This window comes from Rattus norvegicus, chromosome 5, assembly GCF_036323735.1.
Source record: "Rattus norvegicus strain BN/NHsdMcwi chromosome 5, GRCr8, whole genome shotgun sequence".
In the NCBI taxonomy this organism is placed as follows: domain Eukaryota; kingdom Metazoa; phylum Chordata; class Mammalia; order Rodentia; family Muridae; genus Rattus; species Rattus norvegicus.
In genome coordinates, this window is record NC_086023.1 from 126822234 (window position 1) to 126847966 (window position 25733).

A 25733-nucleotide genomic window follows, 5' to 3' on the forward strand; every position below is an offset into this window, starting at 1 on the left:
TTTTTTCCGGAGCTGGGGACCGAACCCAGGGCCTTGTGCTTGCTAGGCAAGCGCTCTACCACTGAGCTAGATCCCCAACCCCCCTCTTTCTCTTTTTAAAAGAGATAACTCGGGGTTGGGGATTTAGCTCAGTAGCAAGCGGAAGGCCCTGGGTTCAGTCCCCAGCTCCGAAAAAAAGAAAAAAGAAAAAAAAGAGATAACTCTTTTTTATATTTTATTTATTATATTTATTTAGTACACTGTAGCTGTCTTCAGACACACCAGAAGAGGGCATCAGATCCCATTACAGATGGTTGTGAGCCACCATGTGGTTGTTGGGAATTGAACCCAGGACCTCTGGAAGAACAGTCGGTGCTCTTAACCACTGAGCCATCTCTCCAGCCCTTAAAACCATTTCTCTTGGTGGTTGTTTGCTCGTTTTTCAAAGCATCAGGAGGATGCTTTGAGACTCCAAGATGGCTTTGGACCTATGAAGACGCTAAAGTTTCACACAGTCCCCTCTGTCCCCTGGGAGCGTTCTGCTCCCCCTCCCACTGAGACTGCGGCTTCAGCTCCCACAGAAGAGAGACCGTACATGCACTGGATGTGGGAGGCTTGGTGGCCGGCCAGCTTCATGATGTCAGATAGGTATAAGCCACGATGCCTTCTTGCCAGTTTGGGTTTTATTGTGATGATTGTTTAACTTTAATCTTGATTTGGAGTTTGTTTGAGCTGGGGTTTCACTTTGTAAGCCCTGACTGAGTGGAATGTGGACCAGGCTGGCTTCACATCTGAGTACTGCCTCACTGACTACTTCTGTCTTCTAAACCCTGGGATTAAAGATGCACGCAGTGACCTCAGGGATATGTAACGTTAATTTTTCCAAATGCTACTTTTTTTTTTCTTTTTTTTTCCGGAGCTGGGGACCGAACCCAGGGCCTTGCGCTCGCTAGGCAAGCGCTCTACCGCTGAGCTAAATCCCCAACCCCTCCAAATGCTACTTTTAATGATAGTTCTTAGACACTTTAACCTCCCTTTTAACCCACCACACACCAGAGGTAGCGGGAAAGAAAGAATACAGGGTGGGTGTGGGGTGGCAAGTGGACCTATTTAGAAAGGCTCTTCGGAGGAACTCCCATCTGTGTCGTCTGGAAGTCAGCAGTTCAGTTCACAGGTCAGCAGGCAGCGGCAGCTTGATCCGCTCACAAACACCTCCCAGTTACACCAGCAGTCAGGATAGCAAACACGAATCAGCAGCAGTGGCACAACCTAGTAAGAGGACAGATCTTTTAAATTCAGGCTCCATTTTAGAGAACCTGACTTAAGTTTAAACTCAGGTAAACTAACAGGCCGGTACCTAGCATTAGTTTCCAAGTTACCCCCCAACAAAACCTGAGCCTGGCTCCAGTCACTTCCCTCACCCCCAATAAGACCAACGTCTCCGGGTTATCCCAACAGATCTACAGCCCCAGGTTACAAGCGCACCCCCTGCCTAACGACCACCAATGCAGAGGGAAGCAGAAATTACGTTTATGATAGGACTCCCAGCACCAGCCAATTATGTTAAAGGCCATGGTAGCTATCCAGTTAGATGCTTACACACACACCCCTCACATCGCTTTCTATAAAGCCTTGCTCCAATAGATAATTAGGGCTCCCCACCACCAAAACTGTCCTGCTGTGGCTTGCACCAGATCGGCTCCTGTCTGTTTTGGGAGAGATCACTAACATTTCCCTAGCACTACACTAGCAAAGACAGCCAGTCCTTAGCCTAGGCTCTAGTCAGCAAGCAGGACCTGAAGGACCCAGGAGAAGTTCCGGCTGTGCCTCTCTCAGGGAAGCAAGGATTAGAGAGGAAGGAAACCAACAAGCATTGCACAGCTCACTCTATAACCAAGCCTAGCTCAGCCTCCATCATGTCTACCGAGTAATTTTTATACTGTCTCCAAACATTACGCGTCCCCCACGGGTCTTGCCTCAGCACATGCGTCTGTCTCAGGTGACATCACTCTGCCAATCAGCTCAAGTCCTCAGAAAGGGAAGCTGCAGCAAACCAATAGAAGTTTTTTAGTGCATTTCTCTCTATGGAACCCAGACAGATGCAGCTCAGCTATGCAATGTAAGGCAGACCAATACAGACCCCATGACCAAGGCAAGTCTTATAAAGGACAGCATTTAAATTGGAGCTGGCCTGCAGGTTCAGAGGTTCAGTCCATTATCATCAAGATGGGGGCAGGACAGTGTCCAGACAGACATGGTGCAGGCAGAGCTGAGAGTTCCACATCTTCATCTGAAGGCTGTTAGCAGAAGACTGACTTCCAGTCAGCTAGGGTGAGGGTCTTAAAGCCCACACCCACAGTGACACCTACTCCAACACGGCCACACCTTCTAATAGTGCCACTCCCTTGGTCAAACATACACAAACTATCATTGTGTGTGTGTGTATGTGTGTGTGTATGTGTGTGGTCTGTGTGTGTGTGTGCTGTGCATGTGTGTGTGTAGTCTGTGTGTGAGGTGCTTCTGTGTGTGTGTGGTCTGTGTGTGTGTGTGTGTGTGTAGTCTGTGTGTGAGGTGCTTCTGTGTGTGTGTGTGTGTGTGTGTGGTCTCTGTGTGTGTGTGCTGTGTATGTGTGCTGTGGTCTCTCTGTGTGTGTGTGTGTGTGCTGGGTATGTGTATGTGTGAGGTGCTTATGTGTGTGTGGTCTCTGTGTGTGTGCTGTGCATGTGTGTGTGTAGTCTGTGTGTGAGGTGCTTCTGTGTGTGTGTGTGTGTGTGGTCTGTGTGTGTGTGTGCTGTGCATGTGTGTGTGTAGTCTGTGTGTGAGGTGCTTCTGTGTGTGTGTGGTCTGTGTGTGTGTGTGTAGTCTGTGTGTGAGGTGCTTCTGTGTGTGTGTGTGTGTGTGTGTGTGTGTGGTCTCTGTGTGTGTGTGCTGTGTATGTGTGCTGTGGTCTCTGTGTGTGTGTGTGTGTGCTGGGTATGTGTATGTGTGAGGTGCTTATGTGTGTGTGGTCTCTGTGTGTGTGCTGTGCATGTGTGTGTGTAGTCTGTGTGTGAGGTGCTTCTGTGTGTGTGTGTGTGTGTGTGTGGTCTGTGTGTGTGTGTGCTGTGCGTGTGTGTGTAGTCTGTGTGTGAGGTGCTTCTGTGTGTGTGTGTGTGTGTGGTCTCTGTGTGTGTGTGCTGTGCATGTGTTTGTGTAGTCTGTGTGTGAGTGTGTGTGTGTGGTCTCTGTGTGTGTGTGCTGTGTATGTGTGCTGTGGTCTCTGTGTGTGTGTGTGTGCTGGGTATGTGTATGTGTGAGGTGCTTATGTGTGTGTGTGGTCTCTGTGTGTGTGCTGTGCATGTGTGTGTGTAGTCTGTGTGTGAGGTGCTTATGTGGTGTGTGTATGTGTGGTGTATGTGTGTGTGTGTGGTCTGTGAGGTGCTTATGTGTGTTTGTGTGGTCTGTGTGTGTGAGTGCGTGTGCGTGTGTGTGTATGTGTGTGGTCTGTGTGTGTATGTATGTGCTGTATATATATGTGTGTGTGTGGTCTGTGTGTGTTGTGCATTGTGTGTGTATGTGTGTGGTCTGTGTATGTGTGGTCTCTCTGTGTGTGTGCTGTGTATGTGTGTGTGGTCTGTGTGTGAGGTGCTTATGTGTGTGTGGGGGTGCATGTGTGTGAGGTAAGTGTGTGGTGAGGTGTGTGTATGTGTGTGGGTTGGAATATAGATATGTGTGTGGGGTGTGGATGTGGGTGGTTGTGTGTTTCTGTGTGATCGCATGTGTGTGAATGTGCATACAGGAGTCCGGAGGAGGGCATCAGCATCAGTTCTACTTTTCTTACTACTCTCCTGAGACCTACTCCTCTGAGGCAAGGTCTCCCCCTGAACCTGGGGCTCCCATTTTCTCAGTTAGGCTGGAAGACAATTCCCAGTGATCCCCCTGTCTCCATCCTTGCTTTTGGAGCTGGCATTACAGGAATGCACAGGACACCTGATTTCTTTTTTTTTTTTTTTCCTATTTTTTTTTCTTTTTTTTTTGGAGCTGGGGACCGAACCCAGGGCCTTGCGCTTCCTAGGCAAGCGCTCTACCGCTGAGCTAAATCCCCAACCCCGACACCTGATTTCTTATGTGAGTTCTGGGACCCAAACTCTGGTCCTTGAGATTGTACAGCCAGTGCCCTCAACTGCTGAGCCACCCCCAGCCCCCTTAGCTCTTCACCTCTTACATTCCCTCACCTAGGAGTGAAGCCACAGTTCTCAGTGCACCCAGGGGGCTGGAGGACCCCAGGGTCTCTATGAACCTTCTGAAATTAGGTAGTATTTTGAGAAGGAACTCCATATGCCTATCAGATTCCAAGATCACCTCTGGCAACAGTACTAAATGGTTCTCGTGTGCAAATATTGCCCTGAGAACTAGACAGTTTTACTCCATGTTACAGGTGAGAGTGTGGGACTCAGAAGGTCAATAGGGATCTCAAGCCAGACAACTTAGACCAACAGATCTCACTGAAAACCACGCTGATCTCAGAGCTATGCACAGCCTTGTCCTCCACAGCCTGCAATAGGCAAAGGGACCTGCTCTACAACACTTGGACTGTCAGGGTCCCTGGCTTCTCCAGGCCATTTAAGAGCAGCTGAGGCCAGGGATAGAAATCGACTCTGGGGCTGGAGAGATGGCTCAGCGGTTAAGAGCACTGACTGCTCTTCCAGAGGTCCTGAGTTCAAATCCCAGCAACCACATGGTGGTTCACAACCATCTGTAATGGGATCTGATGCCCTCTTCTGGTGTGTCTGAAGACAGAGGTAATGTACTCATATATATATATATATATATATATATATATATATATATATATAAATAGATAAATAAATCTTGAAAGAGAAAGAAAGAGAGACTCTGTAGCCTTGGTGTGACTGTTACCTGCAATTCCAGCATTTGTAAGGTACAGGAAAAAGGTTACTGAAAACTCAAGGCCAGAGTAATCTACAGAGAAAGTGCCAGGCCAGCCACAGCTACATGAAGAGACCCCAACTCAAATATTAAAAAGAAGACAGAAAGGGGCCTGAGATCCAAAGGTGGCAGTGCCATGGTAGAATGGGCCTTGGGGTGGCAGAGACAGAAAACCTGGGGTAGCACAGAGGCAGAGGTTTCCCCCGGGGGAGGGGTAACCTGTTTATATCCGGTACCATCTAGTTCTCCCTTAGACCATCCTTTTCCCACTTCCCTGGGACTTCCTCCAGTCAATGGAGCCTGGTGAGTTCTGAAGGTGTGTGCTTGGTGTGCCATGCTCCTGCCTAGAGCCGTTGAGGACTCTATCACTCTAATCACCATGGCTTCCTCACCCAAGTAGCCCCTTCCTCCAGGCCTTGCCCGCACCCAGCATCTCTGACTAACTTGCTCAGACTGACTCAGCTCTCTCCTCAGCACCTCTGCATCAGAGCTTCTACTGAAAGCAACGCGGCTCCCCATAGTATCCTCGGCGCTGCAGCAGGTGTCTAATAGACGCTTCCATGAATGGATGAATTAAATGAATGAAATTAGCCTTCCTGCCCAGGGTAGTGGCCTTTAGCCACAGTGGCTGCTCAGACTCAGAAGGAAAAGTTAATGCATTTGAAAGTCAGCTGCTGAGCGCTCTGAAGTCACAGGAGGCTGGAGGCAGGAAGACAGCACAGGTTGGAACATGTTATCAATTCAAAAGGCTCTGGAACAGTGTTTCAACCTTCCTAATGCTAAGACACTTTGATACAGTTCCTCATGTTGTGGTGACTCCCCCAACCCCCATAAAATTCTTGTGTTGTTACTTTTTTTTGTTTGTTTGTTCTTTTTTTCGGAGCTGGGGACCGAACCCAGGGCCTTGCGCTTCCTAGGCAAGCGCTCTGCCACTGAGCCAAATCCCCAACCCCGTGTTGTTACTTTTTTAACTGTTAATGTTGCTACTGTTATGAATCATAATGTAAATATCTGTTTCTGCCTATGACTATAGGGACACCTGTGAAAGGGTCTTTTGAGCCCCTACCCCCAGCCCCACCCCAAAGGACTTGACCCACAGGTTGAGAAACATAGCTCTAGGGGTTGGGGATTTAGCTCAGTAGTAGAGCGCTTGCCTAGGAATCGCAAGACCCTGGGTTCGGTCCCCAGCTCCGAAAAAAAAAAAAAAAAAAAAAAAAGAACCAAAAGAGAAACATAGCTCTAGATCCATTCATTGCCCTAGTGGTATGGAAGGCAGATGAGGGTTTATGAGCAGAGGACACAGCATGGACCAAGCCCCAGGTGTGTGAGATATAGTAATGTAGGGCTGGGACAAATAGGGGACACAAACACCCTTCTTTGCACCAACTCGCTGGTTATCAGAATGCTCTGCTCTAGTTGAAAAAGAATACAGGCACTAGGATCTTTCCCAGAGACCAGCAGGTCCCATCTATTCCTATTAGATGCAAAGACTGAGGCCAAGGAGATAGTTTAGTGGGTAACATGGTTTGCCACACAAGCCTGAGGGACCTGAGTTTGGATCACCAGAACCCATATAAAAATGTCAGTGTCACGCGTGCTTACAATCCTTGCTCTGAGAAGATATGGGAGACTCCTTGGAGCCTCAGTGGCTTGAAGCCTAGCCTGCTTAGCAAACAACAGGTGACTGAGAGACCCTGAACCAATCAGAAAAACAAGGCAGATGGCACCTAAGCAACGATACCCCAGGCTTTCCTCTGGCCTCCACCTTCCCGTGCACACACATCCTAACCTAAAGACTTGAGAAGCAGAGGCTGGCCCAGAAGTGCAAAGGTCCTACCCAAGGTCACAGAGGAGATCACAGATATGACACCAGAACCCAGGGCTCCTGATTGCCAGGGTGTAGACTCAGTTTCCTCCTCCCAGACTCATGTGCATTTCTCCCCCCACCCTCCCCCTCCTCCAGCCTAGCAAGCACACAGAGCCACCCCCCCCCAGGGCAGGTCTTGGTGCTCACACTAGCAGCTCTCATCTCTTATTTACCCCCCACAGCAGCCCCCAGCATCTGACCCTTGGAAATTTAGACATCCCAAGGAGAATAGCTGCTTATAAGCATTTGCTAATTACACATATGGATGTCAATTAATTCATTTTGCTAATTAGCCACTCGATGAGCACCATGCACCAAAGAACTGTAAAACACAGGCATATGGTGAGAGAGGGGGTGGCTTCGTGCTCATGCAGCATGCAGGGACTGGGAGGGTGCGGGTGGTCCTCGTCCCCCCTCTCCCTGGTGTGCAGCCTAATGGCTAGGGGAGCCCAGCCGTTGCTACTGCCGAAAAGCGTAATTACAGCTTTCTACTAATAGTGCTGGGAAAACGCTGGTGCACTCAGCCATGTGCAGACAGGCGCCCAGGCGTGCCTGTGCAGTTCTGTTTACACATATCCACCCTTGGTGCACACAAACAGAGCACACACCCCCATAAGCACAGTGTGAATGAATACATATACACACAACACATATATGGACCTGTGGGAACCGCAGTGACTTCCCAGCCCAGTGACACCCTGGCTGGGGGCTGCCAGGCTTTCACCCCACGTCGTGCCACCTCTGGGCTCAGCACTGGTGTACACAGTACTTCACTTAGTATGATATAACCCCACCAAGAACGAACCGCCAGCATTTTACAGATGAGGACTCAGGCTCAGGGGAGCTCAAACAGTTCCCCAAGGCCACACAACAAGGAAGGCCAAGCTGGGACTCACTCTCGTGCATCCACAACCAAATACTGAAGCCAGGGGAAGAGTAGTCCATCTGCTTGCAGTTGGTGGGCTTGGGGGAGAATGCATGCTTCCAGAGAGAAATAGCTCTTCCTGGGCTTTGTCCCTCAGGGCTGGGCAGGAAAACCTAACACAGTAAGAAACTGTTGGCAAGAGATACACAGTTGAAAAAAAATGATTTTGTGCCTTTGTTTGCTTACTTGCTTAACTTCCTTTTTTAAGACAGGGTTTCTCCTTGTGGCCCTAGCTGTCCTGGAACTCTCTCTGTAGACCAAACTGGCTTGGAACTCACAGAAATCCACCTGCCTCTGCCTCCAGAGTGCTAGGATTAAAAGCACACACTACCACTGCCCGGTAGAAATTCTCCTTAAACTTTTTTTTTCTTTTTTTCTTTTCTTTTTTTCGGAGCTGGGGACCGAACCCAGGGCCTTGTGCTCGCTAGGCAAGCGCTCTACCACTGAGCTAAATCCCCAACCCCCTCCTTAAACTTTTTAAATCACACGTATTTATTTTGGGGGGTTAGGGGTATGTGCCACAGTGTCTACATGGAGGTCAGAAGACCACTTGTTGCTGGTTCTCACCTTCTACATTGTAGTTCCAGGTCATCAGTCAAACTGGGGTCATCTTAGCAGCAGGCATTTTTCCAGGTTGGGCCATTTCACCAGCTGGGATGCTAACAAACCAGCAGGGTTGTGGTAAAGGACTCCTCTCCCAGCAGGCTTCGCACTGAGTCATCTCTGACCCGCCCTCCACCGCCACGAAGTGCACAGGATGAATCAGGTCTGAGATGCATGGACTGGCACAGACTGGCACAGGCTGGCATAGAGCAGCTGCAGTTGAGCCGGGCATGAGCTGGAGTTGAACTGTATATTTCTAAAGCAACTCAGAGCCATGGCAGGCAGACAGGTGTGGGCTGTGGCTAAGGACTCTGGGACCATCCATGCACTTCCTCCCCAGGGCTGCTTGAGTGTTCCTAGAGGAGCTAGGTGCAGTCCAATGCTGAAGGGACCCTAGAGGAACTGTCCTGGAGCCACCTTGGACACTGGCTGCACAGGGAACAGAACCTTCTAGTCCAGGTACCTTCTGGCTAAGGAAGAAGCAGAGGGAGAGGGAGCTAGGACATGAATCACACCTTAGTCCAGGTAAACCCTAAATGAGAGTGGCACAGGACAGCCAAGGGCAGGGCTAGGACCCCCTTTCCCTTGAGCATGACCATGCCTGCAGGAGACTGAATGAGCCTGCAGAGAGGAAGCATCTTAGAAGGGGTGAGGTCAACAGTGATGATGAATTATGACTAGGAAACAGAATCATAAAGACTTAGCTTCCAGGCTGGAGAGATGGCTCAGTGATTAAGAGCACCGACTGCTCTTCCAGAGGTCCTGAGTTCAATTCCCAGCAACCACATGGTGGCTCACAACCATCTGTGATGAGATCTGATGCCCTCTTCTGGTGTGTCTGCAGACAGTTAGTGTACTTATAATTAATTAATTAACAAAAGACTTAGCTTCCTCCATGTTTGGATTTCTTTGTCCACAATCACATAAAATCAACAGTAGTAGCATTTGTCTCTAACGAAGAAATCAGTTTGAAACAAGAAAGATGCCTAGAACAGACCCCTCAGCCCCCATCATAGAGCCTCACATTTCTTTATTTCAAAGACTTATTTTTATTTTATGTGCACTGATGTTTTGCCTGTATGTACGTCTGTGAAGGTACCAAATCTGCTGGAATTGGAGCTACAGATTGTTGTGAGCTACGATGTGGGTGCTGGGAATTGAACCCAGGTCCTCTGGAAAAGCCACCAGAGCTCTTAACCGCTGAGCCATCTCTCCAGCACCCCCCCCCATCCCCATTTCTTCTGTTGGATGGTTTCCCCAACCAAGCCACTCACAGTAATTGGAAATACTGCAGCGTCATCTAGACCTGCACACGGGGTCAGGCTCAGCCTCTCCTGCCCAGAACGACAGCCAGCAGCACACCGGTATTCATCAGCACCCCTCTGTCCCCCAGACTTAACATCTCAATCCAGGCTGTGGAAGGCCTAAACACAGTCTACTCACAAAGGTTACCACAGCCATGACAGCATGGAAAGTCCTTGGCTTGGCCGCAGCATTCTGTAGGGAGAGCATCCAGAGGAAAGATCATCTCCACTGCTCACCAATGGCGCCTCATGTTGTCCCCAGCCACGCCTCTGGCTGTGCTGCCCCTCTGCCTGAAAAGCCCACTGCTCATGGACTTCACTTCTGCCAGGCCTGCCACAGAACAATGAAAGCAAAACCAGACCCACATTCCAGCTTCACCCACCCCCAAATCATGCAGGCTGGCTGGGCTGGGCCGCCACCCCTTCTCCAATGCCCCACCCTTGTCACATAGTAACAGCCTTGTAGGCCTAGCCTGATACCCATGCCCTGACTCTTCACAGCACAGAGTACCTGAGACAGGGTTTCCAGCTCTAATGCAGGCCTGGTGTGGGAACAGGGATCAGCATCTGTGGGTGACTGGGTTTGAGAGCTGGCCCAGGTGCTCACTTCGACAGCACATATACTAAAATTGAGAGCTGGCCCAGAAGCCAGGAAACAAAGAGTTGGGCCAGGAAACAGACGGAAAGCACAGTTGGCCACTGGTCTGTCCTCACTAGATGTTGTGTCCCTATGCCCCTATGTCATCTTACCCCAGAGTAACAGCCCCCTCACTGGTCACTCATGTCCGCTCAGTGGATAACAACACTTGCCACTAAGCCTGGTGACCTGAGTTCTACCCCAGAACCTACACGGGGAAAGGAGAAAGCCAGCTCCCAATAGTTGTCCTCCAACCTCTGCACACACACATTGTGCACACACACTATTCTTTCTGGCTTGTCTTTTGAGGCAAGGTCTCTCTGTTATGTAGCCCTGACTGTACAGGAACTTTCTATGTAGACCAGGCTACCCAGAATTCACAGAGATCTGCCTACCTTTGCCTCCAAAGAGCTGGGATTAAAGGCACAGACCACTTTGTATATATTTTGAAGCTCTTTAACAGGTTGCAGAAATGTCTCAGTGGGTAAGAGCACAAACTGAATAAGCGTGAAGACTTAAGTTTAATCCTTGGCACCCACGTGAAAAGCCAAGCCTGCCTCTAACCCCAGTGCTAGGGAGTAGTGTGTAACTTTAGTCACATCCTGGGGGGGACTGTAAACAGGAGTGTCTTGAGTGTTCTCTGGCCACTAGCTCCAAATTCAGCAAGAGACCTTATCTCAAGGGAATAAGACAGGGAGCTCCAAATGTCTTTTGGCCTTCATACACATGCACAGGTACTGCCCACCTAAACACACACATATACCACACATATATACATGTTACAAACGCACACATACACAGACCTTTGGAAGGTCAGATGTGGTGGCACAGGCTTGGAATCAGGAGGCTGTGGCAAGATTACAAGTTCTTTCCAAAGAAAGACTGGAAAGATAGCTCAGCGGGCCAGAGTACGTGCTGCTCTCACTGAGGACCAAAGTTTGGTTCCCAGCACACAGCAGGCAGTTAACTGCCTGTAACACCAGTTCCGAGGGATCTGACTCCCCCTTCTGGCCTCCAAGAGCATTACACACACATAGTATATATACAAACACTCAGACACATAAACATGTACGTATTTTACATAGAATGAATCTCTTTTAAAGAGAGAGAGGCAGGAAGAAGAGAGGGAGGTGGACATAGGCAGGAAGGAGGAAAGAATAGAAACCCTTTGGAGAGCTTGGGGTGTAGCTTGACAATAGAACACTTCCCTATGTAACTTTAACTTTTTCAAATCCTACTTTTTTTTTTTTTTTTTTGGTTCTCTTTTTTCGGAGCTGGGGACCGAACCCAGGGCCTTGCGCTTCCTAGGCAAGCGCTCTACCACTGAGCTAAATCCCCAACCCCTCAAATCCTACTTTTAATGATGGTTCTTAAACACTTTAACCTCCCTTTCCTCCACCACCCATCAGAGGAAGGAAAGGGTACTGGGGAAGTGGACCTGTTTAGAAAGGTTCTTTGGAGCAACTCCTGTCTATGCTATCTACACATCAATAGTTCAGTTCACGAGTTAGCAGTGGCACCTTGATCCATTCGAAAACAGTTCACGGATGAACTAGCAGTCCAGTTCAGTAGAGTCAGGTTCACAATAGGGGTGACATGACCTAGCAGAGACAGGCAGGCCTCAGCCTCAGCTCGAGTCAGCAGGAGGGACCCAGAGGGACACCAGGGGAAGTTCTTGGTTGTGCTTCTCTCAGGGAAGCAATGATCAGCAAAGAGGCAAGACCCACAAGCATTGCACAGCTGGCTGTACCAGCAAGCCAAGCTCTGTCTCTGTCACTTTGTGGAGTGCTATTTATACCCTCCAAGCGTCACGTGTCCTCCACAGGCCTTACCTCAGCATGAGCCTTGCCTCGGCATCCAATCAGCCTGAGTCCATGCAGTCCTGACAAATGGGGCTCAACTATGCAATATAAGACAGACAAATACATACACGTGTGTTGTTAACAAAGAATTCTTCATCATGTGTCCTTTCGTGTGTTTGCTTTAGCAGAACATCCTTTCTCCTGTGTCTGCTTCAGCTAAACGTTCCTTTACGTGTTTGCCCCAGCAAAACACCACCCAACACAACTGACTTTCCAAAGAACCCTTAAAGTTTCCACTTCATTCCTAGCATGCATAAAGCCCTGAGTTCAAGCCCCGGTACTAGGGAAGGGGAGGGATGGAGAAAAGGAAAGGGGAGAGGGAGAGAGAAAGAGAAAGAAGGACCCTATGGGGTACATGGGGTGGGGATTGAGCCTGTCCACATTCCACAACGTGGTAACAAGTCTGCTTTGTGCCTTTGTTGCTTTTGGAGATAGTGTCTCATTATGTTGCCCAGGCTAGCCTGCTTTCAGTTCTCCTGCTATGCCTTCACACACACACAAGTGCTGAAATTGCACTTGAGGCCGGGGACCCTTTGAAGCAGCAGACAAGTGCACCATGCTGTTTTAGAGGGAGTCTAGGAGAGCATGACAAGAATCAGCTGTCTGGACTTAACGTCAGTCCCGCCACATAGTGGCTGGGTAAGACTGGGCCAATTATGTCCCCCTAGTTCCCTGTCGTGCCAGTATTAAAGGATGAAAACTGACAACTAGTGGGAGTGGATTCTTGACTTCTCTCTGTGGGTCTGCGGGTCTTCAGGCTTGGCTGCAGGTGCTTTGACTCACGATGAGCCATCTCACTGGCCCTTCCCTGTCAGTATGTTTTCTGATTTTTGCTGGTCCCCCTTGAAGTAGAAACTTTAAGGATTCTTTGGAAAGTCCGTTGGAATGTCTTTTGCTGGGGTGAACACATGAAGGAATGTTCTGCTAAAGTGGACACAGGTGTGAAAGGCTAAGGCGGACTCACGAAGGAACGTTTTTCTGGAAGCAGACACAGGAGAGAGGATGTTCTGTTAAAACAAGCACATGAAAGGACACGTGATGAAGGATTCTTTGCTAGTGACATGCACGCATTGGTCCACCTTACGTTGTGTAGTTGAGCTGCGGTTGTCGGGACTCTGCAGACTTGGGCTGCTTGGTTGCACGTGCTGAGGCAAGGCACATGGAGGACACGTGATGTTTGGAGGGTATAAATAGGACTCCACAGAGTGATGGAGACAGAGCTTGGCTTGCTGGTACAGATAACTGTGCAAGGCTTGTGGGTCTTGCCTCTTTGCTGATCATTGCTTCCCTAGAGAGGCAAAACCAAGAACTTCTCCTGGTATCCTTCTAGGTCCCTCCTGCTGACTCAAGCTGAGGCTGAGGCTTGACTGTCTCTGCTAAGTCGTGTTACCTCACCGCTGTTGTGAAACGGACTCTACTGAACTGGGCTGTTCATGTATCCCTGAAGTTTTGCGAGTGGATTGGTCTGTCTCTGCCTGCTAACCTGTGAACTGAACCGCTGATGTCCAGACAACACAGACGGGAGTTGCTCCAAAGAACCTTTCTAAACAGGTCTACTTCTCCCACTACCCGCTACCCCTTTCTTTCCCACTACCTCTGGTGGGTGGTGGGGTACAAGGGAGGTTAAAGAGTTTAAGAACCATCATTAAAAATAAGGTTTGAGGGGTTGGGGATTTAGCTCAGCGGAAGAGCGCTTGCCTAGCGAGCACAAGGCCCTGGGTTCGGTCCCCAGCTCCGAAAAAAAAAAAAAAGAAAAAAAAGAAAAAAAAAGAAAAATAAGGTTTGAAAAAGTAAAGTTACGCCCTCTTGAGTAGGGACTGGTTGTTTAGGGAGGCCTACACTAAGTCCCCAGGGTCTTAAGTGTCAGACACCTGCCGCTCTGATTGCTTTTATGAATGTCATTCTTGCATCTTTAATTTAATTTCGGATTTTTTTATTTATTTCGTGTATGTAGGTACAGTTGCTGACTTCAGACACACCAGAAGAGGGCATCAGATGCTCATTACAGATGGTTGTGAGCCACCATGTGGTTGCTGGGAATTGAACTCAGGACCTCTGGAAGAGCAGTCAAGTGCTCTTAACCGCTGGGCCACCTCTCCAGCCCCTTCAATCTAATTTCAATTGAACATATCTAGAGACCAGCATCAATAGTTATATCAAGTCTGAGATCACCACCAACAGTTAACAGTTCAGGTGTGTCAATAGGGCCGTCCTTGTCTCCATGGCCCAACCCCTAAGATGACAGCCTGGCTCCCTTCACCACAACTCCCTCTCTGAGAACTATGCTTTCTCAGCCACAGGCTTCTCAAGACTTCTGCACTTTGTGTCTCATTTCCCCCAAAAGAAATCTGAAGATGGTTGTTCAGCACTCATGATACTGAGGCGGGAGGATTATCAAGTCCAAAGGTAGCCTGGGCTACATAGACCCTGTCTAAGCAAATAAAATGCAAACAGGGTGAACAGATAAGCACTGTATTCTAGGGCTTGTTCTGGGGGACAAGACATCCAGGTCCCTGCTCAAATGATCCACAATACTTCAGTGTGACACCAATCAACAAGTACTCTTAGTTGCTTCCTACAAGGACAGCCTTTGCCAGTAAAAATGATGGGAGCTGGGCTGGCTGCCGGGCTTCTCTGGGTCGGAAAGGATCAGGACCAGACTTGCTAAGGAGGTGTAGTAGGCAGCAGAGAGAAACTGCCACAAAGGGAAAGTTACCTGTAGCAGCTGGGAAGGGAGAGCAGAGGTAGAAAGCCTAGCAGAGCAGGGAATAGTGTGAGGGGTTACACATTCAACTAAAAATTCAGTTGAAGGTCGGGGCAGGGGACTGGAGAATGAACTGCTTGCAGACGTGGCTTCAGGTTCCTTGATATGGCTCATGGCCAAAAAGGGCCTGGTCCAGCTCGGCTCCAGTCTTCACTCGTCCCACCGGCTCACTGAAGCTTTGCTGAGGCTCCGTCCTCTTGGGGAGGCTCTGAATTAAGAGGGAAACAGAAAGGAGACAACAGGTACAGGCATGCAGTGGGCCTCAGGCAGACCCTGCCTCCTGCTGCACTGCTGACTTAGCCCCGCAGAAAGAGTTCCCTGCAGTTCCCAACCACCCAGAGCCATGGCTTGCAGGGCCTCCCCTCTGCAAGAAGGAATCTGGGAGACACCTTCAGCTGCTGAAGCCCAAGACTCCTCCACCACCTCCAGGGAGAAGTGGAAACAGCACTGTACAATTGAGCCCACAAGTCTTCCATTTTGCTCTGACACTTTATCCTAGGTACTGGACAAGTCACTCCATGCCTCAGCTGGTATCACTTCCTAGGAAGGTGAACTGGCCATAGTATCTGTGATGCAGCCCTAACCCTGCACCCAGACCTCACCTGCAATTCTAACCCTGCACCCACAGACCTCACCTGCAGCCCTAACCCTGCACCCACAGACCTCACCTGCAGCCCTAACCCTGCACCCACAGATCTCACTGCTATGAACAGGGTTTTGCTTTCTTGATCAGTGCAAAGATGGTCCTTGGTATTTTACTAGTTTGGCCTTACCAGATCATGCTGAAATCTAGTCTCAGTTGCAGGGCATTAAGAGAATGGAACTTTAATCAGGGATGCTATTTAAAGGTGTGTCTTGGGTCTACAAGATGGCTCCGTGGGTAAGGATGTTTGCCATAGAAACCTGAAAACTGAATTCAATCCCCAAAACCCACATGGCAGAAGAAAAGAATGGACTCCTGCAATTGTTCTCTGACCTGCACACATGTGCCACACACACACACACACATGCACAATAAATACACTTAATTTTAAAAATAAAGGAAATGGTTGGATTAGAAAAGTTCATCAGAACAGAGGTCTATGATTGAATCCTGATGGCTTTAGAAGAGACCAGAACAGAGAGAGAGAGAGAGAGAGAGAGAGAGAGAGAGAGAGAGAGACTGACTTTTACTACATGATGCCTTGCACCTTGGGACACTGCCAGCAGAAAAGCCATCACCAGATGTGGCCCATAACAGTAAACCGGAACTTCATTCTCTTTCCACCTCACCCTGTCTGTGGCACTGAGCTGTTGGCAACAGAAAGCAGATTGAGACACCTCTCAATAGGCCTGAGTTAGTCAGGCCACTGTCCCTCCCAGGCCTGAGTCAGTGGGACAGGATCTTCAAGACGTATAGTTAAGGGCCACATCCTGATAAGCACCCTCTAGGTGTAAGGCCTGGGTTCAGGAAAAAGAGCAACAAAGGACAGGTGTGAAGGAAGGAGTGCCAGTCAGAAGCTATGAGGAGAGGCTAAGTGGGTTTCCTGAGAAAAAACATCAAGTACCCTCTGTGCAGAAAACGCTCATCTATGGTTGCTGGTGGGGCCTGTGGGTGCACAATTAAGACCAGGTGAAGTTGGGAGGCTATGGCGCATGCCTTTAATCCCAGCACTCAGAGGTAAGGCAGGAGGATCTCTGAGTTCAAGGCCAGCCTGGTCTACAGAGTGAGTTTCAGGACAGCCAAGGTTACACAGAGAAACCCTGTCTCAAAAAAAACAAAATTAAAAAGAAGTACAGGTGAGGCCTGTGGGTGCAGGTGACATCTTGGTGCTGCTGTCCCACGCGTTGTCAGCTCAATTGCCTAGGATGTCTGTCTGCCCTAGTGTCTAGGGATGGTTGACACAGTACAGAGCTTCATGAGTAGGGTCACTAAACTCCACAGCAGCCCCACAGACCAGTCTTCACTGCCATTTAAAAAAAAATAGAGAACAGTCCAGTGGCCACTGCTAGAAGGTAGCTGGGATGGGTTTTGAACCTAGATGTGTCTGAATGCAAAAGGCCATATCTGTTGCCTCAAGTCATAGAAATCCAGCCAAGGGAGCTCGCTGGCCAGCAGGAGTGAGCAGACTGAAACTCAGAAGCCTCAGAAGAATGGGATGTGGGTGAGGGTCACTCAGAACCGAATGCCAGGAGGTGAGAGAGGGTTGGGAGCCAGTCCTCTGCAGTCTCAAGGTGTTCACGTATCTGGCTGGAGGGAGGAGAGAGAGAAAAGCTGGGTCGTTAGTAGGCTGCAGGGCCCTGGCTCCCCCTCCACCTCTCCAGCGGATCGCCCGCCCAGGCTTTGCAAGTCACCCTTCCGAGGAGCACAGACCGCACCCCACAGACACCCCCTTGCTGCCCGCCAGCTCAGCCTCCCTCCCGGAGCGGCCGGAAGCCGCAGTCGCTCTGCAGACACCCCCTGGTGGAAACAGCTCATTACGGGATGGAGAAAATGTGCTAGAACATTAGCTTAATAAATCAAACGCTCCCGCAGCAGCCAGCCGCCGCCGCTCAGCTAGGCGGTGCCGCGGCGCCCACGCCCGCTGGGCCGGGTGGCGGGGTAGGCGCCTGTCGCAGCTCCCTCCTGCCTTGGCGGAGCTAGGCGGGCACCCCCCACCCTCCCGTCCTGTCCCGTCCCGCCCCGAAGCCGCCTCCGCATGGGCGAAGCCTATCTAAGTCCAAGCTCCCTTGGTTTGACTCCTGACACTGGCCTACGACTAGAACCTAATCTCCCAGAAACCTCACCCTTCCAGTGAAGGAACTTCATCCTTCCAATGAAGCAAAGCAGACCCTTTGACTGGGGGCCAAACAAGGGCCTTTGCTCTCCCTAATTCCCCTTAACCAGTGAGACGCACACTGCCCTCCCCCTTTTTCAGAATAGTGATCCTGGCAGCCTGTGGTTACTTCCAGCCTAGCCTTCCCTCTGCCCTTCAGCACCAGCTGTGAACACACACACACACACACACACACACACACACACACACACACACACACAATTTGTCCCCAAGGAGGTGTTTCACCTGAAGAAAGACCTGCTAGCTAGAAGGCTAGCCCAGCAACTTAGCTGGTCTGTAGAAAAGCTCACCGGGACTTAGGAATTGACAGAGATGAGCATTTAGTGAACCCTGGGGTTTTGCACTGGTTGGGCAGGGTAGCACTGCTGAACATGACCCCCCCCACCCCAGCCCCCAGCAACCTGCTCCCACCTTCTTGGAAAGTTGACCTATCTGGCCTGTGTCTTCCAGTCCTGGCTTCTGTTTTAGCACACTGGGCACCCAGGGAGCAGACCTGCCATCTCCACTGGCTCAGTTTCCCTCTCTGTACAAAGCTTAGCTCTCAAGATGCTAGAAGGTTCTGCTTCTTCTGTATCCCTGTCACTGGCTTAGACAGGGAGGGGTGAAACTGCCCGGGGTCCCTGAGCAGGGAGAGCTGCTCTTGAGAGCCATTCTTCCAGCTCTCTCTGGGCAGAGGGAGAGGGAAAAATTCAATTACCAGACCTTCTATTTGTCAACTCCTCCCTCCCCATCGACTTAATTTTCCTCAGCCAGACCTAGAGTTAGAGGCATGAGTGAGCCTGCAGGCCTGGAGAGGGAGGGAGGAAGAGGGGAAGGAAGGGGCCCCAAACAGATGTGGGCACCGGCTTCTTGGACGCACACCAAACCAGGGATCTTCTGGTGAGACGAGAAAACAACAGACTCAGTAGGTATGCAGGTATTCTCTGGGTCCTCAGCCCACCCAAAGGACACAGAGCCCCTCCTCCAAGGAGACTTTCTGAACCTCTCAGGCTGAGCTGGGTGCCCTTTAATTCCTCTGATATCATGCTGCCATGGCTCCATTAACTTTTACTCCATTTATTTATTGTTAGTGTGTGTGTGTGTGTGTGTGTGTGTGTGTGTGTGTGTGTGTGTGTGAGTGACATGGGTGTCGTTTTAGATTTATTTTAATTTCTTATTTGTATGTGTGTGTTTGGTTGAATGTACGCCACATGTATGTGGGTGTCCCCACAAGCCAGAAGAGGCCTTTGGAGCCCCTGGAACTGGAGTTACAGGCACTTGTGAACCACCTAATGTGAGTGCTAGAACCAAAATTGAACTTAAGTCCTCTGAAAGAACAACTGGTACTCTTTGTTGGTATTCTGTCTAAGCTCCACCCACAGGGCTACCTGTGAACAGCCAGGTATGCTCTGGCCCACAGTTGCCTAGCAACAGCCAGCTGTGTCTGACTATATAAGGGGCTGCTTGCCCCCTCCTCTCCCTTTATTTTTTAAAGATTTATTTATTTACTCTATATAAGTACACTTTCTCTGTCTTCAGACATACCAGAAAAGGGCATCAGATCTCATTACAGATGGTTGTAAGCCACCATGTGGTTGCTGGGATTTGAACTCAGGACCTCAGGAAGAGCAGTCAGTGCTTTTAACCGTTGAGTCATCTCTCCAGCCCCCCTCCCCTCCCTCTTACCCCCTCTTACTCTTTGTTCTTCTCTGTTCTTGCCCCCTTCCCCCTTCCCTCCACGTGCCCATGGCCAGCCACCTTTCCTCTCCTCTACTCTTCTTCTCTCATTAAACTTCTCCATGTGAAACCATGTTGCCTTGGTGTGTTCTGTCTGGGCACGGGCTGAGATTTAAACCCTAACACTCTTTTTTTTTTCTTTTTTCTTTTTTTCGGAGCTGGGGACCGAACCCAGGGCCTTGTGCTCGCTAGGCAAGCGCTCTACCGCTGAGCTAAATCCCCAACCCCAACCCTAACACTCTTAACCACTGAGCCACCTAACTCTTTAGCCACAAGTTATGGGTATTTGAGTGCAAATGTGCCCAGGCCACAGGCAGAGGTCAGAGGACAACTTTCAGGACTGAGATCTTTCTCTTCAGTTGTTGAGGCAGTCTCTCCTGTTTTCTGCCACTCTGTACTGCAGGCTGGTGGGCCTGCAAGCTCCCAGGAGATCCTTCTCTGTTTCCTATCCAGACTTAAGATACTAGAATTACAGATGTGCATATCAGGCTGCTGTGGACAGGAGGATCAACTCAGGTTGTCAGGCTTCAGTAGCAATGAGCCATCTCACTGGTCCATTCATTCTGGGTTATTGGTTTTTTGTTTGTTTGTTTTTGTTTTTTAAGAGACTAGGGCCTCACTGTGTAGCTCAGGTTGGCCTGAAACTGTGTAGTCCAAGATGGCCTCATGATGATCATCCTGCCTTGGCCTCCAAAGTGCTGGGATTATAAGTGTGTTGCCAGCATACGTGGTGTTTTTTCTCCTTTCAGGCTTCCACTGTGTGGTTCAGGCTGGTCTCAAACATAGGACAACCCTTCTGTTTAACCTCTGAAGAACTGAGATTGTAAGTGTGAGCCACTGTGCCTGAAAACTTTCACTTTTTCATACACCAAGTATCTGTGGTACACGCCAAAGGTGCTGGGGACCAAGCACTAAATGGGATCCATTATCTGTCAACTAGTGAGAAACCCATGGGATTAGCACTGCTGTGTAACAAGCAGCCCACACCTTCCTGCTCAAAAATAACAGCAATCATTTTATAATCCTTCCCATGTAAATGCATGAGGGACTTTGAGGGGGCCCAGCTGTGCACGTCTAGTTCAGCCCCCCTCCCCCTTGCACTGGATCAAACAGCAGCCAGACATGGTCAGTGGAGGACTTCAGGAGCCAGATAATGGCTAAGCACCTCGCCGGTTGACTTGGCCTGGGACTTCTTCCTGCACCTTCTCTGTACTTCTCACCACATGGCAGCTTCAGAGCAGTCTGCTGCCACAGTGAACTCTCCAGAAACAGGAGCAGCCAGGCATGGTGATACAGGCCCACAGGAAGCTGAGGCAGGAGGTGCTTGAGTTCAAGGCCAACCTGACCTACATAGCAAAATCCTGTCTGAAGCAAAAAGATACTAGCATGGGAGGGGGGTAGAGGTGTGAGACTAGAGTCTCACTATGTAGGCCAGTCCGCCCTGGAATTCAGTGATCCTCCTGCTTCAACCTCCTGGGGACTGAGATTAAAGGAGTATATCACCACACCCAGGCACAAGCAGTTCTTTGTCTGTTTGTTCCAAGACAGGGTTTCTCTGTAGCCCTGGCTGTCCTGGAACTCATCCTGTAGACCAAGCTGGCCTCGAACTCAGAGATCCACCTGCCTTTGCCTCCCAGATGCTGGGATTAAAGGCATATGCTTCCCCACCTGGCCAAGTGGTCCCTTTTGAGCCCTGATCTCTCCGCCACTGAATCCTTTCCTTTTATACAGCTTTCCTAAGGGCTCACCTGTGTGGCTTCTGATGTCTGAATGACTTGGGTTACCTATGTTTCTAAGATGTCAACAGTGCTGTGAAGAAGATGAACTAGACAGAGTAGAATCACCCCAAAGAGCACATCAGATACTACACACCAGGCTTTCTCCCAGGACAGACCCTGCACAAGGCCATTTTCCTGGCTTTGGGGAAGCTTGAGTAACAGGAACACTTCCATATGCTGTTTCAGGAAGTGCCCACCCACCTTCTCAGGAGAGAAAGACCCTGTGGGTCAGCTGAGAAGCCTGACTTACCTGAACAGTCAGTCTCAGGAGCTGGGAAGAACTGCTGAGCTCTGTGGATAGAGGGAGAAGCTGGAAGGATGACTTAAGAAGAGGGGAGGGAGGGGAGAGGAGAGGGAGGGAAGGAGGAAGGAGGTGAGGGAGGAAAGATGTGTAGTGTGCATGTGCCTATACAGGGATGTCTAGATGTCTAATGTTCAGGCCACTCATGTCTTTCCCTAGTGTCCTCAAATATTGAAATAATAAAGGAGGAGGAACCCACCTGCCAGACCACAAGCCCTTCATGCCAAACTGACCTTGCCCAGGCATCCTCAGTGGCCAGATGGCCAAGCAGTGCCAAACTGCTTGCACTCACCACTGAGCAAAGAAATACAGCGATAGGCCATTGCTCAGTACCCAAATGTGGCCAAATCCCAACTCTGGATGAGACTGAGTGTCAGCAGGTTGTGTGGGAAGCAGTGCGCTCTCAGGGACTGCTAGTGGCTCAGGAGAAAGAAACCTGAAGGGATTTAATACAATAACTGATCAGGGATCCATGGAGATGGCTCAGTAGGATTAAGTGTTAACTGACCAAAAGCCTATGTTTGATCCCTGGGACCCACATAAAAAGCCCGGTGCCAGATCAGGCAGTGATGCTGCACTCAAGAGTGTGCTCACGGGTTGGGGATTTAGCTCAGTGGTAGAGCGCTTGCCTAGGAAGCGCAAGGCCCTGGGTTCGGTCCCCACCTCCGAAAAAAAGAACCAAAAAAAAAAAAAAAGAGTGTGCTCACACACATATACACATATACACACACATGGATGTACACACGAACACACGCATACATGCGCACACACACAAACCAAATGGATCTCATGAGTTCTAAGCCAGTCTGGTCTACAAAATGAGTTTCAGGCGCGCGCGCACACACACACACACACACACACACACACACACACACACACACACTAACTGAGCAGATATGGGATCTCCAAGACACTCCCACACAAGACCTCAGGGGACCTGGATTGGGGCTTTTGCCCAGGACTTCCTTGAGAGGCAGACACTGGAGGATGGTTGAGAAGAGCTCACAATCCAAGGCCTCCACATTGATTCTAAGCACCGGAAAGTGCTCTAATCAAGAAGAAAAGTGTAGAAAGGCTTCGGAAGACCTTCATCATCCAAACAGCAGTCCCCAAGTTCACAAAATATGTACACTGTTCAGAGCATAAGCAGAATTCAATGGAGCCAAGGCTTCTGGGATGAGAAGCCTCAGGGGAGAAAAGCAAAGACAGAAACAAGACCACAAGACCGGTAGGTACACTTTAGGTATTTCCTGTAAGCTAGACCTGTGTTTGGAGCACTCTGTCTGTTCATTTCGCCTCTGGAATATTCTAGAAGGAAGGTACTGTTATTGAAAGTATCGGCGCTAAGGCATAGAAGAGCATTATATTACCCAAGGACACAAAGCTGAAGAATGGAGGTGCCAGATTCTGATCTCCGGCCTTGACAACTGTAAGAACCTCTTCCTGCAGGTTCATCCCAACCTCAAGCCTATCAAATACTGAACTTAGCTCCTCTGCCTGATGCTGGGGCCTGGGTATTAATGCTAGCCAGTGGCCAACCTCTACTTTTCTTCTGTGTGCCCCCGCAGTGTTTCATCCCACCCTTCTGCTGCAGCCTCTCCATGTGCAGTAGCCAGCACCCCACCCTACAGTGGCAGCACCCCAGTTGCAGCACAGGCCAATGCATGTGGACTCCAGCAGTGGCTCCCACCCATCTATGTGCTCGCCCACGCCCTCTGGCCTCTACATCTGCCAACATTGAACCCGGTTCCTCTCCATCATCCCCTTTCTTGCTTCTATTGTTTTTGTTTTGTTTTTGAGACAGGATTTCTCTGTGTAGCCCTAGCTGTCCTAGAACTTGCTATGTAGAACAAACCGGCCTCAAACTCACAGAGATGCGCCTGACTCTGCCTCATAAATGCTAAAATTAAAGGCATGCACCATTGTGCCTGGCTCCCTTCTTGCTTCTAAAGAGCTACCACATCAGATTAAGTTCTGGCTTTGGCTCCCCTGCCCTTCTCACTATCCACAATGCCTTCTCCCCACAGGGTGGGACCCATGCCCTAGGTAAACCACCTTCTCTCCAGGAACCTCCGGGGGTGGGGGGAGGTTCCTAGGGGACCTCCAGGTAGCACAGAGGGCTTAGAGACAGGCCACATGGGTTAAGTTTGGGCCCTGACTGTCACCAGTAATTCTTTTTTTCCTCTCATGATTCAAAAACCAACAAATCTTTCCTATAGATTTTTCAAACATAAGAACTATTATACATGTAGGGATTGTTTAAAACTATTTTTAAGGGGTTGGGGATTTAGCTCAGTGGTAGAGCACTTGCCCAGGAAGCGCAAGACCCTGGGTTCAGTCCCCAGCTCCGAAAAAAAAAAGAACCAAAAAAAAAAAAACTATTTTTAAAATAGGACTAAGGGGGCTGGAGAGATGGCTCAGCGGTTAAGAGCACCCGACTGCTCTTCCAGAAGTCCTGAGTTCAATTCTCAGCAACCACATGGTGGCTCACAATCATCTGTAATGGGATCTGATGTCCTCTTCTGGTGTGTCTGAAGACACCTACTGTGTACTCATATACATTAAGTAAATAAATTTAAAAAAGAAATCTAGGGGCTGGGGATTTAGCTCAGTGGTAGAGCACTTACCTAGGAAGCACAAGGCCCTGGGTTCGGTCTCCAGCTCCGGAAAAAAAAAGAACCAAAAAAAAAAAAAAATCTAGGTCGACACCTCTGTCTCCTGCGCAGGATACGTGTCGACCCGGAGATCCCCATAATAGATTTCAGTAATAAACCTCGCCTTTGCTTATTACATCCAAAAAAAAAAAAAGATTTCTTTTTTTTTTTTTTTTTGGATTCTTTTTTTTCGGAGCTGGGGACCGAACCCAGGGCCTTGCGCTTCCTAGGCAAGCGCTCTACCACTGAGCTAAACCCCCAACCCCAAAAAAAAGAAATCTTAAAAAAATAGGATTAAGGTGTTGGGGAGCGGTGATTGGGACGTAATACGACTTTTTAAAAATGGACTAAGGTTTGTGGCTCAGATGAGAAGGTTTGCTTAACCTGAGCAAAGACCACAGGTTCAGTTTTCAGTTCAGCACTGTGGGGAGTAAATATAATTTGCATGCACAAATCTTAACTTGAGCAGACAAAATGAGTTCTGGCACACACGTTGGCCATTTGACATCCCTTCAAACAGCAGTGTTGTTACGTTAAGATGTCTTATTAATGAGCAGTTTAGATACTGTTCTCAACACAGATTTAATTGAGCATCTGCTTTGTGCCCGGGTGTATGAGCGCAGGAGACCCAAAGGCTGAGAGACATGGGGTTGCCGGTGTGAACTGTGATGCCATGTTGGGAGGAGGCCACGGTTTTCAAGGAGCAGAAGAGACTGTGTGAGCTCAAGGGAGGGAAGGGGCCTGACCTGGAGATCAGCAGGGCTTCCTGGGAGACAGAAAAGCCTGAGGAGCATCTTGAAAACTCCAATAGATGAAGCTGGGCCACACAACAGGACAAGAGACTGCTGGTGTGGTTGTGTGGCATTCGGAACACTCTGGGATCACCCTCAGGAAACTACCCAAGGTAGAGGCACGCATCTGGATCCTAGCCCTCAGGAAATGGAGGAAGAATGTGCCATGAACTCTATAGTCTATACTGAAAGTTCCAGGCCAGCTCCATGAGTCTCTGCCTCAAAAAGAGGAAAAACAAAAGCTGTGCATGGTGACTTGTGCCTTTAATCCCCGCACTCAGGAAGCAGAGGCAGGCAGATATGTGAGTTCGAGACGAACCTGGTCTACAAAGCAAGTTCTAGGATAACCACGGCTATACAGGGAAACCCTGTCCCAAGAGGGAGAGGGAGAGGGAGAGGGAGAGGGAGAGGGAGAGGGAGAGGGAGAGGGAGAGGGAGAGGGAGAGGGAGAGGGAGAGGGAGAGGGAGAGGGAGAGGGAGAGGGAGAGGGAGAGGGAGAGTGTCCTACTACAAGAATCACTGCCACCACAGCTCACCGCTACTATGGAAGCCATGATTCACAACCGAAGGGGTCTTGCTCTAGTCATGATGACTGCAGGCAGCTTGTATGAGCTTTGGAAGAGATTACTCCAAGCAAAGCAAGTACCTTACTCACCCAGTAGCTAGTGTCACACAGGGGGCCTGAGAGTCTTGTTATGCCTGGCTGTGAACCGCATCTCTTTTCTAGACACATAAGCAGGCTCAATCTCAACCCTGTTAGACCAGTCCAGAAGGCTTCCCTCCCGTGTATTATCCCTTGATATTACA

At 49.5% G+C, this 25733-nt stretch overlaps 2 long non-coding RNA genes across 5 annotated transcripts; both read right to left on the minus strand.

The window, feature by feature from the left end:
• Positions 1-203: 203 nt before the first annotated feature.
• On the minus strand, positions 204-13729 carry LOC134479025 (uncharacterized). 4 transcript variants are annotated; one of them, XR_010051963.1, is made up of 4 exons: positions 9747-13729; positions 8268-8773; positions 7672-7829; positions 204-1248 (listed from the first exon to the last, which is right to left on the minus strand). It is a non-coding gene; the product is annotated as an uncharacterized LOC134479025 (long non-coding RNA). The 4 variants fall into 4 exon arrangements; XR_010051962.1 differs by having other exon boundaries at positions 8268-13729; XR_010051965.1 differs by lacking the exon at positions 204-1248 and adding an exon at positions 1955-2022 and having other exon boundaries at positions 8268-13729.
• Positions 13730-14022: 293 nt separating this feature from the next.
• On the minus strand, positions 14023-24226 carry LOC134479026 (uncharacterized). The gene is made up of 2 exons (XR_010051966.1): positions 18098-24226; positions 14023-17100 (listed from the first exon to the last, which is right to left on the minus strand). It is a non-coding gene; the product is annotated as an uncharacterized LOC134479026 (long non-coding RNA).
• Positions 24227-25733: the final 1507 nt, after the last annotated feature.